A 20,085-nucleotide genomic window follows, 5' to 3' on the forward strand; every position below is an offset into this window, starting at 1 on the left:
AATGGATTTGCACTATACCACCAAATAGTTATTAAAATGTATACAAATAGTCTATTCTCCACGAAGTGTGTTGGTATGAAAAGCATATGTTAATGTATGCATATTATGTTAAACAAACATTCTGTAACGATTTATGCTAATTCAAAAATACTATCAAAATAGGGGTATTGAATATATTACGTTGTTTAGCAAAAGAAATGATAAATAAAAATAATGCATTCTCTTTAACATTATGAGACTGATGTTTTTTTTTAATTTTATGATATGAAGACTAGCTGAACCTGCAGCTTCATCCGCGCCATATGTATAAAACTTTACCTTTTCCATACCAAATTTCAACTAAATCCGTTTAGCGGTTTAAGCGTGAAGAGGTAATAGACAGATTACTCTGTCTGTCTGTTTTAGTATTGTCAATAGTTCGCGAAAATTATTTTACTATCTTAATTGTACTCCCTCTCATATAGATTAAATGTGCGAAATAAAATTGACTTTTAATACTAATCAAAAATATTGTGAAATAGTATATGATAACATTAAATTGGCTAGAATTTGATAAAGGATTACTTTAACAGTTTCAATTTTCGTTGATTTAATTAATAATTTTGATATGTACTCTAAAAAAGTTTATAAAGTGGGCTATCATTTGGCTACTCTAATTATATTAGTACACATCCGCCTACTATCAACAGTCCGTAAGTTACAGTTTTTATTGGTCATTAGTTCGCATATAAACGCCATTAGTGATTAAAAGTCATTAACTGTCACACTCGGAGACATTTAATGATTCCTCAAGGAGCTCCTCAGTACACATTTTACATTTCAATTCAAGAATCGTTATAAAAACATCAACTATTTCAAATTAGATTAGTGTTAAAATTTAAATTAAATATTTCGTAGATTTATTCTATACGAGTAGTAATGAAAATAGTAAAAATATTTTCGCGAAGTATTGACAATAATTATTAGTAGACAACTTACTAATATTATAATTGCGAAAGTAATTCTGTCTGTTACGATTTTACGGCCGAACCACTGAACAGAATTTGATGAAATTTGGTATGAACCAAGCTTGAATACAAGTCTATCTAAAACGCAAGCGAAGTCGTCTGCGAAAACTAATGATGAACAAAAAATTAAATTCCATCTTTGGCTGACTTTATTTTTAATTTTTTTTTTCAACAAAGGTTTATTAAAATAGTAAATCAATCATTTTATTGTTTTACTCAACAGTAAAACCAATGACTATTATACTATATTATGTATAATTATATTAACAAATTTATATATAAATATATATTTTTTCGACCTTGTCTTTTGAGTTATTTGCAATTGATAAAGTTGTGTATAGCGCAGATGTTTATGAATAAAACGCTCATTGTATGGAATTGATTAAATATAAATATAATCAATAAATTGTTATTATTATTATACTAGTAGGAATGCGCAATTCACCAATGCAATAACAATTATTATGTAGGTGTTTTTAAACACGTGTTCGAGCTAGTTTTATGTCAAGACTTTTAAGAAAAATAAACAACATGAAATTTAATTGTATTTTATTTATAGTTTTAAAAGTCCACTTATATGTTTTTGTATACGAGAGACTCAGCCAAATTTTTATTTCATTAGAGTTAACTTTTACGTTTTATAATATAAGAATAACGACAAATTTAAGACGAGCACCAGTGCTCTCAATAGGGTAGTCGAAATTGCTATACTGCTACCAACCAAATACAGTTGTATATTGTCAAGCATCACCTCGTATGTCTCTCTGTTCCCTATTCGGATACCATCATTGTAATAATAGAGCATTGATCTCTGAAATTGTGCATATGTAAATTATGCCTCTACGATCGTAAGAGAGATCTTACAAGTCTCTTTTGTAACATTTTTTTTTTCTGATTTTAATACCGTTTTTCGCGCCGGTGATTGTAATTAGTCAAAAAGTTTCGAAAGTAGAAAACCACCATTTTAATTACAGAGTTTGCTTTGTAATTAAAGAACCACCATTTTAATTAAAATGGTGGTTCTTGTCGGTAAAATCAATACAATAAAATTAATTTTATATAACTTAGCAGACCATAGTCCAGCAAAAAAAAATAATTATGATTTCTTTGCGCATACAACGTAGTTCTAATGTTCCTGGTACTTTTTAGTAATAGTTATGGGGTTTATGTTCTTATTACTTTTTATAAGCATCTTTAAATATTTGATTTCTTTACGATACCTTTTATACCTAATAAAATAAAAATATAACCGTAATGGATGATAAACCATACGGAGGAAAATGTTATTCGAAAACGTATTAAGGCAAGTAGATTACATTAAAGTTGTTTATATTATTCTGGTTTATATCTACGATAATGCATTTACATATATACAAGTGAAAATGATGTGCAGGTTTCAGCCAGGTGGTATCTCATAATATGCCTCTCACCCATTATAGAATAAGACCTGTAAAAGCGACACCAATAGTAGGTAATACAGGTTTAAACACATTTATTTTCTCAAAAAAGAACATGGTTCACTTAATATTCGAAAAGTTAAATTATTAAAAACTTATGTAACCAATCATTAATCGGATCTTTAATGGTTCTTTATTTTCTCCTTAATTATACTAATAGATTTCGCATCTTCTACATCTAAATTGTTGTACAGCTGTGCTCCTTCAAAGAAATTATTCCGTATTTTGACAATTCTAATTTCTTTCTCTTTCTAATGCAATGTGAAAATTGGTTTTAAAGTGTATATGTAAAATTTTTTTAATTATTTTTCCAGTAAGTAGACATAATTTATATTGTTACTTTTATTTTATTGATAATAAGTTTGGATTTTCGTAGAGAGGTTTGGGAGAGTACGCTTATCCATATAAAAAAATATTTAGACGAGTTTTGTGAGAGTGCGCTAATCCATATAAAAAATAATTAATAGGTTGTTTTGTGAAATCTTACTATTTGCTACATGCGCTATTATTTGCACTAAACCATACTTCAAAGTTCAACTAACGTGTCATAAAAAATATTTTTCTGACTTTACGTCGAATTTAGCTCACTGATCGTCGAAAAGTACCAGATAATGAAATTATTTTTGGTTGTGGAGTCTGTGTGACGGCGGTCAAATTTCTCTAAGGTCTAACGTCATTATTTTTCAATCTTTTTCAGCGTGTGATAATATATAATGTTATTATTAACTTTAAATTCTTCATAGGACGGTATAGGTTTGTTTTACGCTGAAAATATCATATTATACGATGTTTTCGAAACGTTTATATAAAGTAAAACATATTGTAGCCATTAGTCTAAGATATTTAAAACATTTTGGGCAGTTTTTATAAGATTATGAATCGATTCTCCGAACTAAAGCAAGCATGTGTCATCATATTTACCCAGAAATTGCTATTAATGTATTATTAGTAATGAATACGGGTATTTTGACTATATATATATATTCGTTATCACCATCATAGTACCAAACGGAATATTAACAAAACGGAAGTACACGAAGGTACACTTTTGTAAAAAATATATTTTTGAAGTTATAGGGTCGCAAAAACAAATTGTGACCCCTTTAACATAACATAATTATGACAATCTAACCAGATATCATACGGCCCTCGTTTTATTGCGCACTAGACAATTTTAAAACGTTTGTTTATTTTAGCAATAAATTCAATGTTGTCACATCGTGGCTGACGGATTACTACACTTATAATTTAACGATAACGCACAAAGTTATGCCGCCTTTGATAATAGTTGGTATGTCAATAATAATCTTAAGGACCAGGAAAACTGTATATTAAAATTCACAAACTTTCAAAAATAATATTCTGCCACGTCTATTTTCAATGTCACTACGAAATAAGCACCAGATGATTTTCTTAACAGAAGACTTGGGTTTTAACTAAGTTACAAATGGTTTACATAGGGCTATGAATATATTATATACCGCTTATCGATTGCAGATTTATTTTTTGATGTATTTCTTTATTAACTTTTTAGACATCTTATACGTGAGGTAAAGGTTATTGCTCTGTTAGCACCAGAAACAACATTGCTATCGACTCAGCCTTATTTATTTCTACCGACATTATATAGCACTGGCACGCTCATGGTAAAATTAAATTTCAATAAACAATTCTGGCGTACATACATTTTATTCGATACGCAAGTAGTTCGTGCACGATCTCTTGAAAAAATTAAACGGATCACGTCGGAGTATTGTGAACCATAACGTATATTAATGATATAACTAAAACTCAAAATTTATGGTAACAACTAATAAATATTAGTCATTCCTTAAATATGTATGTATAATTCGTATGTACAAATCCGATATGCTTTATATTTCCTATAAAAATCCTAAATATTAGTACTATGGTAACACCACACGGGGTTCTACTATATTTAATAAATTATACTTAACTAACTTTACATACTCACTTGTATATTTCCACCTTCGAAACTCAAGAACTTACAATTCTTTATTCCCAAATTTACTCCCTAGAATGATGGATTAAAAAAAAAGTAGCCTATAGCCGCCCATAGGGTTCAATATTGTTTTGTACCATTGTACTTGGTACAAAATATTGATTTATCAGTGAAAGCGTAACCGGACGAACAAAGTTGCTTTCGCATTTATAATATTAATTTAGATTACTTAATATTGGGAAAAAAATAAAATATAATATATTGTCTGTGAATATTTATTTAAAAAAAAATTAGTTATTTTTTTAATTCATAATAATAATCTTTATTGCTACACAATAGATATAATTATGTTATGTGACTCTGACTATTAAAATAGATTTATGAATCAGTGGAAAATAAATATAATAATAATACATAAAAGCTTCATTATTTTAAGGTCTAATATTTTTATACACGCTACAATAATCGTTGAAATATTTTAACAAATGTTTTTTTTTATTTATATTTTTATATTTTTTTTATAATTTATATTTTTTAAGTAGTAAATAAACATAACTAGTACCAAATAATAGCTGTCATCATAAAACGTTCAAAAGTTTCACAAAAGGCACGGAAAACACGTCACTGAAAATTTGTTTATTTAATAACAACAGTTCACTTGATACAAAATAGGATCATTGCACCTTAAAACGAGCGCACATTGCAAACGCCTGTTTCAATGTTGAGATTTTGTTGATATAGGTAAATAATTAAAAATATTTTCTATTACACTTTATTCAAACAAAATCTCAGGTATAAACCTTATGAGATTCGCCGTTCGGACGTCTTCGACTGAGGTTGTGTTGAATATTGCGATAAAAATTTACGATTTGATGAATTAAAACGACACCTGGCTTGTAAACCGGTTTTCGTTATCTCTGACGCGTAACATCTGGACTTTTTGCTTTGTATATGGACACTTGTTTTGTTTAAGGATTGGTTTTTGTTGTTTTGAATAGGTCTTTTTAGACCTTATTTATTGTTTCAGATATTTATATATATATTTTATTGTTGGTTGTCTTTTTCTTTTTTTTTTTTTTGTATTGTTTGTTCTCGGCGATGGAAGTCGACACGGAGTTATCGTCCGACGCCCTAGTTCGCCGAAAACGGCCATATGGGGGCCTCACTATTTTTAACTCCGATTCTGACACGGAGACGGAGACGAGAATGGCTGCGAAAAGCAAGCCTGCTATTCGCGGCAAAACTGCCAAAGGTCGTGGCAGTGGCCTCGCTCGGGCTAAGGCTGAGCTGAAGGCTAAGACCAATGAGGCTAGAGAGGAGGCCTTCGAACGATCGCTTCGTAGTCGAGCGTTTCGAAAGGAACCTCCTCAGACTGTTTTGGACTCCGAGGAATCTTCCTCCTCGGATGTCCACGCCGAGGATCCTACGAAAATGGGCGCGGAGGAACTTCGTGCACAGGCGGGCCGAAGCGCAGCCCTCATTTTAGAGGTGGCACAAAAGTCCTCCAACCTAAAAGGAGGATTTGGCAAAAAACTGCGGGAGTCGGCGGCTGCACTACAGGCCATTGTAGATGCCTTAGCGTCTCGGACAGAAGCCGAGGAAACTCGAAAGCTCCGCGCTGATAATGGACGCCTGCGCAAAGAGGTGGACAGCCTTAAGGCTGAGGTGAAGGCTCACCGCCGCGAGTTCGCGGAGATGCGGACCAAGGTCGCTGTGGTAAATGAGGCGTCCACCAGCTCCGCACAAGATGCTCTCACGGTGGATAATTTAAAGGCCTCCATTATGTCATCGATAGGCGTAATGCTCAACGCCCGATTTGCCGAATTAGAGGAGCGCCTCCCTCCTGCAAAAATACAGCGCCCTGCATTAGCTGCAGATAAGAGGCGGGAATCAGCGCAGCAAATTACTGTGACCCACGCGCAGGCAGTTCATTCGGCTCCACCGCCGAAGTCCGCAACTATGCGGGTGCCACCAGCTGCTCCACCGGCACCCATCGCTGGCCCTTCAAGCGTCCCGATCGCGCCGGAGATGATTCCGCCACAGATGGCCCAGGAGATGTCCTGGTCCACTGTGGTTAAAAAAGGAAAGAAGGGGAAACAGGCTTCCCCTCCAGTTGGTCCAGCTGGAACAAAGACCACGGTGTTTAAGGCACCTCAAGCGGTTAAGCCAAAGCTGACTGCTCCTCGTACAGCTGCAGTGGTGGTTACGCTGCAGCCGGAAGCGGAGCAGAAAGGTGTCACATATGCCCAGGTCTTAGAACGCGCTGAGCAAGGCATAAAATTGCAGGAACTCGGGATCAATGGCGGGTTAAAAGTCCGACGCTCGGCGACGGGGGCCAGAGTGCTGGAGCTGCCGAGAGCACAGTCGAGCCAAGTAGAAAAACTAGCCGACAAACTCCGCACAGTGTTGGATGGGGTGGCCAACGTCGTCCATCCCATACGGAAAGTGGACATAAAGTTGACGGGGCTAGACGACTCCGTCACCAAAGATAAGATCATCGCGGCAGTCGCTCGCGAGGGTAACTGTCCCACTGAAGTGATAAGGTGTGGAGAAATTGCACGTGCGCACAGTTACATGGGTATGGTCCGCGTGACATGCCCAATAGTTGCGGCGAAGAAACTATCTGACGCCGGTCGGCTCTTGGTTGGGTGGAGCTCGGCCAGGGTTTACGTGCTGGAGCAGCGCCCTCTGCGTTGCTACAAATGCATGGGCCTTGGCCATACCAGGATGCTATGCCCATTTAGTGCGGATCGAGGGAGCCTTTGCTTCCGGTGCGGCGCTGATGGTCACAAATCGGCTGAATGCACCGGGAAGCTGTGCTGTGCGGTGTGCACAGACGCTGGCAAGCCTTCCGGACACATGATGGGGTCAAAGGAATGTAATCCCCCAAACACGAAAGGTAAGGTGGCCTTAGGCACCCAGTCCACCACCAACGTCGGACAGCGCCCAGCAGAGGAAGAAGCTGCAATGTCAACATGAGCGCACAATTCAGCTTCCTTCAGGCTAATATCAACCATTGCGCCGGGGCTCAGGACCTACTACTGCAGTCCATGGCGGAGTGGGGGATCGATCTGGCGGTGGCCTGCGAGCCCTATTATGTCCCGCCCCTACCTCATTGGGTAGGGGACTCGGATGGTACCGTGGCGGTCCTCGCGAAAAGCGGAACGGGTCCCTCTATCTCACTCGTTGAAAGGGGCTCGGGTTACGTAGTGGTGGGGTGGGGGGAGTACGTGGTCGTTGGAACGTACTTCTCCCCGAACCGCAGCCTGGCTGAGTTCGAGATCTATCTCGGCTTCGTCAGATCTGCGGTGGCCAGGCAGTCGCCTAAACCGACAGTGGTTCTTGGTGACCTAAACGCAAAGTCGCGTGCCTGGGGCAACCCTGCCACAAATCCGCGAGGAAGGGCCGTCCAGGTGTGGGCACTGCTCTCCGACCTGTCCCTTCTCAACAAGGGGCAGGTTCACACCTGCGTGCGCCAACAGGGGGGTTCCGTGGTGGACGTTTCGTTCGCCACCCCTGTCGTAGCACGCAGAGTGGTCGATTGGAGAGTGGAGGAGGAGGTGGAGACTCTATCGGATCACCGCTACATCCGATTTGAGATCTCCACCTCTCGCAGGCCGGCGGAACCCCAGAGGGTGCCGACCACGCTGCCGAGGTGGTCTCTCGGCCAGGTCGATCGAGAACTGGTCAAGGAGGCCGCGATCGTGCAGCGGTGGGGTTCCGCAGGGAGGACGGAGGGCGCTAACGCAGAGGAGCTGGCGGGCCGCATGCGCAGTTCGCTCAAGGAAGTCTGCGATGCGGCCATGCCTCGGACCCGGCGCAGGGTTCCGCGTCGGCACGTCTATTGGTGGTCACCCGAAATCGCCGACCTTCGGGCGACTTGCTGCCGGGCGCGGAGGGCCTACGTCCGCTGTCGAAGGCGCAACGGCCTCGACACGGATCTGGAGAGACAGATGCTGGATGCTTATCGCCAGCTGAAAAAAGATCTGCAGCTGGCGATAAGCATGGCCAAGGAGAAGGCCAGGGAGGAGCTTCTGGTGGGTCTCAATCGAGACCCGTGGGGGCGCCCGTATCGCGGTGTGCGCGGGAAGTTCCGCAACCAAGGCGCCCCCGTCACTGAGACGATGCCGCCGGAACTCCTCCTACGCCTGGTCGGGGAACTCTTCCCCCATCCAGGCGAGCATGTCCCTCCACAGATGGCCCGCTCCGTGATCGAAGACGCAGTGGCTCCACCACTGACCACGGAGCGGGAGATGGAGATGGCCCTCGGCCGCTTGAGGGCCAGGAACACGGCGCCGGGTCCGGACGGGGTTCCAGGGCGTGTTCTGTGCGACGCCCTGGAATTCCTGGGTGCAAGGCTTCGGGAGCTGTTCGACGAGTGCCTGTGCAGCGGGCAGTTTCCGAAGCCTTGGAAAGAAGGGAAATTGGTCCTGTTGCCGAAGGAAGGTCGGCCGATGGATTCACCTTCGGCGTACAGGCCAATTGTGTTGCTGAACGAGACGGGAAAACTTTTCGAGAAGATCCTCGCAGCCCGTCTCGTTCAGCACCTCGAGGAGGTCGGTCCGGGTCTCTCAGAGGCTCAGTACGGGTTCAGGGCGGGCCGGTCGACGGTCGACGCTCTGAACGCCCTGAAGACTCGGACGACGGAAGCGGTAGCCCGGGGACAAGTCATCCTGGCGGTGTCACTCGACGTGGCGAACGCCTTCAACAGTCTCCCTTTCGAGACGATACGGGAGGCACTCCGATACCATGGGGTGCCGACCTATCTCAGGAGGCTACTGGAGGCGTACCTCCAGGACAGAGAGGTCCTCTGGGCGGGGGTCAATGGGCGGTTGGTCCGGCGTCGGGTAGGTTGCGGCGTTCCACAGGGGTCGGTTCTCGGCCCAATTTTGTGGAATGTCGGTTTCGACTGGCTCCTGCGAGCTCCCGTCCTTCCCGGGATGGGGGTGTTGTGTTACGCTGATGACACCCTCGTCACGGCGACTGGGCGGGACTTTCGGGAGGCAGCTCGCCTCGCCGAGGTCGGAACGGCTCTCACCGTGGACCGTATGGGAATGCTGGGCTTGAGGGTCTCCATAAATAAAACGGAGGCCCTTCTATTCCACGGTCCACGGAAAGGACCCCCACGAGGGGCGAGTATCACCGTCCGGGGGACGGTGATCAAGGTGCAGGCCCAGATGAAGTATCTGGGCCTCATCCTGGACGGTCGATGGAGCTTCGGGCAGCATTTTGTCCATCTCGGCCCGAGGCTCATCAACGCCGCCGCCGCTCTCGGCCGCCTCCTTCCGAATGTGGGAGGACCGGGATCGCTATGCCGGCGTCTTTATTCCGGCGTAGTGAGGTCGATGGCGCTGTACGGTGCTCCGATCTGGGTTGACGCCCTCACCGCTCACAATCGGGCCCTGCTGCGGAAGCCGCAGAGGGTCATAGCGGTGAGAGGCATCAGAGGGTACCGTACGGTGTCATGGACTGCGGCGACACTTCTCGCGGGCGATCCTCCCTGGGAGCTCCAGGCGGAGGTGCTCGCGGAGGTGTACCGGTTCCGGGTCGAATCGAGGAACCGCGGCGACCGTCCAGGGTCGGCGGAGGTCGGGCGGATCAGGGCTCTAGCCCAGAAAGCCCTGATCGTCCGATGGCAGGAGGATCTGGGGTCACCCACGGCGGGCCTGGCGACAGTGGAGGCGATCCGTCCCCACTTGAGTCGCTGGGTCGAGAGAAAGAAGGGCACACTCACCTTCAGGATGACACAGGTACTTACCGGGCACGGGTGCTTTGGCAAGTACCTGCACGGAATAGCGAGGCGGGAGGTGTCACCCTCCTGCCACGAGTGTGGTGCGCCAGTCGACACGTCGCACCACACCCTGAGTGAGTGTGCTGCGTGGGGGCCCCAGAGGCACACCCTGGCGGCGACTATGGGCGGAGACCTCTCGCTGCCGAGCATCGTCAACGAAATGCTCAGTAGCGAGACGTGCTGGTCGGCGATGCGCTCCTTCTGCGAAAACGTGATGTCGCAGAAGGAAGCCGCAGAGCGGGAGCGGGAAGAGGATGCCGCTGCAGACCCGCTCCGCCGAAGACGACCAGGGAGGAGGAAGAAGCGCTACGCGCACCTTCTCCCCCCGCCTCAATAGGCGTCGCAGGGACTAGGAGGGTCTCAGTACCCTGAGAACCCCTTCTAGGTGTTGGAGGCCGACCGTCAGGGCGTCACGGTAGCATGCGTAAGCGATCCCGTGGCGCTCGCCGAAAGACGGAGAGGGTACCGCTGGTTTTTTTTAGTGGGTAAACCCGGCGCACCTGGGCGCACTCCGCGTCCAGGGCTCCGGGGAGTCCCACACACCCCCCCACTTACCATCACGTGGGGGAAGCGCGTAAAGCGTTTTTCCAGCGAGAAAAAAAAAAAAAAAAAAAAAAAAAAAAAAAAAAAAAAAAAAAAAAAAAAAAAAAAAAAAAAAAAAAAAAAAAAAAAAAAAGGTATAAACCTTATATAATATTTATAAATATGTAGTTGATAATGGCAGTAAAATTAATATTGCTTTCAATGACATAATATAAGTATCGCATTTGCTATATCGCACCATCTCTGCAAAGCGAAAAATAGGTTACATAACAAGATATCCGTTTCAATCAATACAATGTATTTAATTATATAGTTAAGAAGAAATCAAACAAAAAAATAATAATTAATAATACCTTTTTTTAATTATTGCATTTTAAATTAATTGTAAACTATGTTAGTTATAAATTAATTAATAGTTAGTAATTCTACGTTTTATATCTATTTATTTGACGTTTCCTCTGTAAGAACTCCAATTTGGGTGAAGGCCTCCTCCAAAGATGCCATTTGCTTTCAAGGTGCCAAAAACATATCAAATTAAACGTATGTTAATTTTTTCCCCGTACTGAAGTTAACTTATCTGTGCGTGCGTGCGAAGTTTCTTGTCACAAAGCCGAGGAACTAAAACCAGGAAGTCAATCTTAATGGAAGTTATAGCCAACGTTCTTAAGCAAAGATTAATGGGTTCTTAATAGCATTACTTACTTACTTATTTACTATATGTATTACAGGTTATTTAATAGGGTTCCACCTATACACTACAATTAACTGTATATTAATATTTAATATTATATTTTATGTGTACATATTATTTTATTAACTACTGAGTTTATATAAATTCCGAATCAGTACTTTGTTTCAAATTAAACGATTCAAAATTGCCTGTAAGAGCAAAGTTTTTAATTGAATTTTAGATGGCATTAATATTTCATTACTCTATAGAATAACAATCGAAAACTTCATTAAAAATTCCTGAAATATTGAAAAAATACCTAAAAACTTACAACGCCCAATTCTAATGAAATTGATGGTACCGTCTTGGGCAGTATGCTGAACCTAATCCAAAAATACTCATCAAATTAGAACCATAAACATACAAAAAACACATACAGACAGACGAATTGAGATAAACCTTATTTTTTAAAGTCGATGAAAATTACACATGCGTAATCGCAAATAATACAATAGTATTTCCATAAATCTTAGCAGTAATTATATAACTATCAAAGTATAAATGGACTATTTATCATACATTACTGGATGTAATACCATTCAAGGTTATAATATTATGTTTTAAATTAATAAATTATTTGCTCGGTATACTATACTGAAATCACAATGAACTTGAAATCTTAAATCTGCATTATATAAAATGATATAAAAATAGTTTTATTGCTGACAAAAAATAACCTTTTTAAAGTTATTTTTTTATTACAAATTAAAAATTTAAAGTTTGTGAAATGGAACCTAAGGAATGCATATATAATTTTATATGTTTATACATACATAGGTTCTCCAGATAGGTTTCATACTTGTTTATTCCATCATAAGTATTACCTTTAACAACCGTTGATTAGGTTCACAGGACGAAGCAAAAGAAGCTATCTGAAGGCAGAATTGTTATGCAGACGTTGCTCTCATATAGTTTCTTAGTTGTCGGCCAAAGCCTCATTCATCCAATCGTAGACCACTACCGGTCATCAACTTCTTCGTCTTCCACATCCAGTCCAGTCCATTCTGATCCTTTATTTAAACCTTATTACTTAAGCCTGTTATAAATGTATGTAAGAGCCATTGTTTATAATATACATATGGTGTATAATAGTTATAATCTTCTTCATTACGATAAGCATAATAAACTTTGAAGCCGATCGTAGTTTTGTAGCTCGAAAATCAAGAAACTATCTAGAGGCAAAGTTAATAGTCACACGTTGCCCTTAGATATTTTCTACACTTCCGACTCAAGTGCTGCAAGTTCCAACGCAGTTCCAACGCTTACTACGTTATTATTTAAAAAAAAAATCAATAATTTACATTGATTCTGAATCTCCAGATACAAATCTATATAACAAGATACTAACAGTACTCGGTTTGATTATTAAAATAGTATCACATTTTTTGGTATATATAACTTGAAGGAAAGGCTTAAATATTGAAAAACATAATTCCAATAAATATTTTTATAAATTTGAATCCAGGACTTGGGGTTCTGCATCTCTATAAATTTACTACTTCACCAACGCAGCTGATAAGACAACATAGCATTCTAATGTAAAGTAATTATTGAAATTGGTATTTTAATAATCAACTATTGTCCATTCCACGCGGTCAAGATTTATACAGTAACTAATTTTAATTCATATTTGTATATATTTAAGCACTTAATGTTATCAATTCTTATGTTAATAAACTTATTATTTTTTACTTTTGCCACAAACAGTTAATATACACCTAATACTATATCAGAGCTCACGTATCCGTGGATTAAAATACCAAAGCCTGAAAACTAATTAGAGGCAAAGTCAATAGATACACCTCGCTTCTGAATAGTCTCTCAACTGCCGACTACTATAACGATTATTCCAGCACACTTAAAGTATACATCTTCGTTGAACTATATACAGATTGGTAGCACAAAACTTCAGAAACTATCTAGAGGCAAAGTAGATAGTCACACCTCACCTCTAAATAGCCTCTTAACTGCCAACTACTATGTCGAAGACTCCAACACATTTAAAAAAAAAAATTCATTGATTTACATGTAGATTAGTAGCACGACACTTCAGAAACTATCTAGAGGCAAAGTCGATGGTCACACCTCGCCTCTACATAGCCTCTGAATTGTCCACTACCTTAATGAGAACATACTTACCGTTTATAGTGCTGAAATTAACACACTTCAATTACATAAAAATTATGACGGTAAAGTATAAATCTTCTTTGAATTAGATGTAGATTAGTAGTACGACAGTTCAGAAACTATCTAGAGGCAAAGTCGATTGTCACACCTCACGTCTAAATAGTCCCCCTAAACTCCGACTACTATAGCGAACACTTCAGCTCATTTCAAAAACATATATGAAATATCACAATACAAGTATAAATCTTCATCGAACTTGATGTAGATTGGTAGTACGACAGTTCAGAAACTATCTAGAGGCAAAGTAGGAAGTCTCTTAATTGCGGCCTATAGAAGCGAGTATTCCTCTACTCGTACATACTTCAAATACATCTTTAGAAAATACGACTGCAAAATAGACAAATTTATCAATTTATATTTAGATTAATAGCACAAAAGTTACGAATTAATGTAGAGTTTGCTTGAGTGTTAATTATCACACTCACTCGCCTCTAAATAGTCTCTCAATAGTACTCTACAATAGCAAACATTTCAGGTCTGTGAAAAACATTCAATAACACATTAAAATAAAAATCTTCGTCAAACTATATGCCGATTGGTAACACGAAAGTTCAGAAACTATCTAGAGGCAAAGTCAATAGTCACACCTCGCCTCTAAATAGCCTCTCAACTGCCGTTTACTTTGACGAGCACTCCAGCGCGTTTAAAATACATCTGTGGAAAATAACACATTAGAGTTTACATCTTCGTCGAATTATAAGCGAGTAACACGAAAGTTCAGAAACTATCTAGAGGCAAAGTCGATAGTCACACCTCGCCTCTAAATAGTCTCTCTACTGCCGTCTACTATAGCGAGCACTCCAGCGCGTTTCAAATACATCTGTGGAAAATATAACACTAAAGTTTACATCATTACATTTAAAATAAACATCTTCATCAATTTATATGTAGTTTGGTAACACGAAAGTTCAGAAACTATCTAGAGGCAAAGTCGATAGTCACACCTCGCCCCTAAATAGTCTCTCAACTGCCGTTTACTTTGACGAGCACTCCAGCGCGTTTAAAATACATCTGTGGAAAATAACACATTAGAGTTTACATCTTCGTCGAATTATAAGCGAGTAACACGAAAGTTCAGAAACTATCTAGAGGCAAAGTCGATAGTCACACCTCGCCTCTAAATAGTCTCTCTACTGCCGTCCACTATAGCGAGCACTCCAGCGCGTTTCAAATACATCTGTGGAAAATATAACACTAAAGTTTACATCATTACATTTAAAATAAACATCTTCATCAATTTATATGTAGTTTGGTAACACGAAAGTTCGGAAACTATCTAGAGGCAAAGTCGATAATCACACCTCGCCTCTAAATAGTCTCTCAACTGCCGTTTACTTTGACAAGCACTCCAGCGCGTTTCAAATACATCTGTGGAAAATAGCACATTAGAGTTTCTACCTTCGTTGAATTATAAGCGAGTAATACGAAAGTTCAGAAACTATCTAGAGGCAAAGTCGATAGTCACACCTCGCCCCTAAATAGCCTCTCAACTGACGGATACTATGCCGATGACTCCAACACATTTAAAATAAACATCTTCATCAATTTATATGTAGTTTGGTAACAAGAAAGTTCAGAAACTATCTAGAGGCAAAGTCGATGGTCACACCTAGCCCCTAAATAGTCTCTCAACTGCCGTCTACTATGGTGAGCACTCCAGAAAGTTTTAAATAAATCTGTGATTAATATCATATATAAGTTTTACATCTTCGTCGAATTATAAGCAGGGTAACACGAAAGTTCGGAAACTATCTAGAGGCAAAGACAGTAGTCACACCTCGCCTCTAAATAGTCTCTCAACTGCCGTTTACTTTGACGAGCCCTCCAGCGCGTTTCAAATACATCTGTGGAAAATAACACATTAGAGTTTATACCTTCGTCGAATTATAAGCAGATTGGTAACACGAAAGTTCAGAAACTATCTAGAGGCAAAGTCAATAGTCACACCTCGCCTCTAAATAGTCTCTCAACTGCCGTCTACTATGGTGAGCACTTCAGTGAGTTTCGCGTTTAAATTACATCTGTAGAACAATCACATTAAAGTTTACATCTTCGTCGAATTATAAGCAGGGTAACACGAAAGTTTGAAAACTATCTAGAGGCAAAGTCAGTAGTCACACCTCGCCTCTAAATAGTCTCTCAACTGCCGTCCACTATGGTGAGCACTTCAGTGAGTTTCGCATTTCAAATACATCTGTGGAAAATATCACATTAAAGTTTACATCTTCGTCGAATTATAAGTAGATTGGTAACACGAAAGTTCGGAAACTATCTAGAGGCAAAGTCAATAGTCACACCTCGCCTCTAAATAGCCTCTCAACTGCCGTTTACTTTGACGAGCACTCCAGCGCGTTTAAAATACATCTGTGGAAAATAACACATTAGAGTTTACATCTTCGTCGAATTATAAGCGAGTAACACGAAAGTTCAGAAACTATCTAGAGGCAAAGTCGATAGTCACACCTCGCCTCTAAATAGTCTCTCTACTGCCGTCCACTATAGCGAGCACTCCAGCGCGTTTCAAATACATCTGTGGAAAATATAACACTAAAGTTTACATCATTACATTTAAAATAAACATCTTCATCAATTTATATGTAGTTTGGTAACACGAAAGTTCAGAAACTATCTAGAGGCAAAGTCGATAGTCACACCTCGCCCCTAAATAGCCTCTCGACTGCCGGATACTATGTCGATTACTCCAGTACATTTAAAGTATACATCTTCGTCGAATTATAAGCAGATTGGTAACACGAAAGTTCGGAAACTATCTAGAGGCAAAGTCGATAATCACACCTCGCCTCTAAATAGTCTCTCAACTGCCGTTTACTTTGACAAGCACTCCAGCGCGTTTCAAATATATCTGTGGAAAATAACACACTAAAGTTTACATCTTCGTCGAATTATAAGCTGATTGGTAACACGAAAGTTCAGAAACTATCTAGAGGCAAAGTCGATAATCACACCTCGCCTCTAAATAGCCTCTAAACTGCCGATTCCTATGTCCAATAATTCCAGCACATTTAAAATAAACATCTTCATCGATTTGTAGAACGATAGTTCGGAAATATCTAGAGGCAAAATAGGTAGTCATACCTCGCCTCTAAATAGTCTTTTAATTGCCGTCTACTATGTCGATTACTCCAGTACATTTAAAGTATACATCTTCGTCGAATTATAAGCAGATTGGTAACACGAAAGTTCGGAAACTATCTAGAGGCAAAGTCGATAATCACACCTCGCCTCTAAATAGTCTCTCAACTGCCGTTTACTTTGACAAGCACTCCAGCGCGTTTCAAATACATCTGTGGAAAATAGCACATTAGAGTTTCTACCTTCGTTGAATTATAAGCGAGTAATACGAAAGTTCAGAAACTATCTAGAGGCAAAGTCGATAGTCACACCTCGCCCCTAAATAGCCTCTCAACTGCCGGATACTATGCCGATGACTCCAACACATTTAAAATAAACATCTTCATCAATTTATATGTAGTTTGGTAACAAGAAAGTTCAGAAACTATCTAGAGGCAAAGTCGATGGTCACACCTAGCCCCTAAATAGTCTCTCAACTGCCGTCTACTATGGTGAGCACTCCAGAAAGTTTTAAATAAATCTGTGATTAATATCATATATAAGTTTTATATCTTCGTCGAATTATGAGCAGGGTAACACGAAAGTTCGGAAACTATCTAGAGGCAAAGTCAGTAGTCACACCTCGCCTCTAAATAGTCTCTCAACTGCCGTCCACTATGGTGAGCACTTCAGTGAGTTTCGCATTTCAAATACCTCTGTGGAAAATATCACATTAAAGTTTACATCTTCGTCGAATTATAAGTAGATTGGTAACACGAAAGTTCAGAAACTATCTAGAGGCAAAGTCGATAGTCACACCTCGCCTCTAAATAGTCTCTCAACTGCCGTCTACTATGGTGGGCATTCCATAGAGTTTTAAATACATTTGTGAATAATATCACATTTAAGTTTACATCTTCGTCGAATTTTAAGCAGATTGGTAACACGAAAGTTCAGAAACTATCTAGAGGCAAAGTCAATAGTCACACCTCGCCTCTAAATAGTCTCTCAACTGCCGTCTACTATGGTGAGCACTTCAGTGAGTTTCGCGTTTCAAATACATCTGTGGAAATATCACGTTAAAATTTAAATCTCCGTCGAATTATAAGTAAATTGGTAACACGAAAGTTCGGAAACTATCTAGAGGCAAAGTCAATAGTCACACCTCGCCTCTAAATAGTTTCTCAACTGTCGTTTACTCTGACAAGCACTCCAGCGCGTTTCAAATACATCTGTGGAAAATAGCACATTAGAGTTTCTACCTTCGTTGAATTATAAGCGAGTAATACGAAAGTTCAGAAACTATCTAGAGGCAAAGTCGATAGTCACACCTCGCCTCTAAATAGTCTCTCAACTGCCATCTATTATGGTGAGCACTCCAGTGAGTTTTTAATATATCTGTGAATATTATCGCATTTAAGTTTACATCTTCGCCGAATTATAAGCAGATTGGTAACACGAAATTTCAGAAACTATCTAGAGGCAAAGTCGATAGTCACACCTCGTCTCTAAATAGTCTCTCAACTGCCGTCTACTATGGTGAGCACTTCAGTGAGTTTCGCGTTTCAAATACATCTGTGGAAATATCACATTAAAGTTAAAATCTTTGTCGAATTATAAGCAAATTAGTAACACGAAAGTTCGGAAACTATCTAGAGGCAAAGTCGATAGTCACACCTCGTCTCTAAATAGTCTCTCAACTGCCGTCCACTATGGTGAGCACTTCAGTGAGTTTCGCATTTCAAATACATCTGTGGAAAATATCACATTAAAGTTTACATCTTCGTCGAATTATAAGCAGATTGGTAACACGAAAGTTCAGAAACTATCTAGAGGCAAAGTCGATAGTCACACCTCGACTCTAAATAGTCTCTCAACTGCCGTCCACTATGGTGAGCACTTCAGTGAGTTTCGCATTTCAAATACATCTGTGGAAAATATCACATTAAAGTTTACATCTTCGTCGAATTATAAGCAGATTGGTAACACGAAAGTTCAGAAACTATCTAGAGGCAAAGTCGATAGTCACACCTCGCCTCTAAATAGTCTCTCAACTGCCGTCTACTATGGTGGGCATTCCAGAGAGTTTTAAATATATCTGTGGATATTATCACATTTAAATTTACATCTTCGTCGAATAATAAGCAGATTGGTAACACGAAAGTTCAGAAACTATCTAGAGGCAAAGTCGATAGTCACACCTCGCCCCTAAATAGTCTCTCAACTGCCGTCTACTATGGTGAGCACTTCAGTGAGTTTCGCGTTTCAAATACATCTGTGGAAATATCACATTAAAGTTAAAATCTTTGTCGAATTATAAGCAAATTAGTAACACGAAAGTTCGGAAACTATCTAGAGGCAAAGTCGATAGTCACACCTCGTCTCTAAATAGTCTCTCAACTGCCGTCCACTATGGTGAGCACTTCAGTGAGTTTCGCATTTCAAATACATCTGTGGAAAATATCACATTAAAGTTTACATCTTCGTCGAATTATAAGTAGATTGGTAACACGAAAGTTCAGAAACTATCTAGAGGCAAAGTCGATAGTCACACCTCGCCTCTAAATAGTCTCTCAACTGCCGTCTACTATGGTGGGCATTCCAGAGAGTTTTAAATATATCTGTGGATATTATCACATTTAAGTTTACATCTTCGTCGAATTATAAGCAGATTGGTAACACGAAAGTTCAGAAACTATCTAGAGGCAAAGTCGATAGTCACACCTCGCCCCTAAATAGTCTCTCAACTGCCGTCCACTATGGTGAGCACTTCAGTGAGTTTCGCATTTCAAATACATCTGTGGAAAATATCACATTAAAGTTTACATCTTCGTCGAATTATAAGTAGATTGGTAACACGAAAGTTCAGAAACTATCTAGAGGCAAAGTCGATAGTCACACCTCGCCTCTAAATAGTCTCTCAACTGCCGTCTACTATGGTGGGCATTCCAGAGAGTTTTAAATATATCTGTGGATATTATCACATTTAAGTTTACATCTTCGTCGAATTATAAGCAGATTGGTAACACGAAAGTTCAGAAACTATCTAGAGGCAAAGTCGATAGTCACACCTCGCCCCTAAATAGTCTCTCAACTGCCGTCTACTATGGTGAGCACTTCAGTGAGTTTCGCGTTTCAAATACATCTGTGGAAATATCACATTAAAGTTAAAATCTTTGTCGAATTATAAGCAAATTAGTAACACGAAAGTTCGGAAACTATCTAGAGGCAAAGTCGATAGTCACACCTCGTCTCTAAATAGTCTCTCAACTGCCGTCCACTATGGTGAGCACTTCTGTGAGTTTCGCATTTCAAATACATCTGTGGAAAATATC

At 40.1% G+C, this 20,085-nt stretch overlaps 1 protein-coding gene across 1 annotated transcript in view; it reads left to right on the forward strand.

Annotated features, from left to right (window-relative positions):
• LOC125068424 (lutropin-choriogonadotropic hormone receptor-like) overlaps nt 1–20,085 on the forward strand; it is a 48,343-nt gene that overhangs the window by 680 nt on the left and 27,578 nt on the right. The window lies entirely within an intron of this gene.

Source organism: Vanessa atalanta, chromosome 13 (genome assembly GCF_905147765.1).
Source record: "Vanessa atalanta chromosome 13, ilVanAtal1.2, whole genome shotgun sequence".
Lineage (NCBI taxonomy): Eukaryota > Metazoa > Arthropoda > Insecta > Lepidoptera > Nymphalidae > Vanessa > Vanessa atalanta.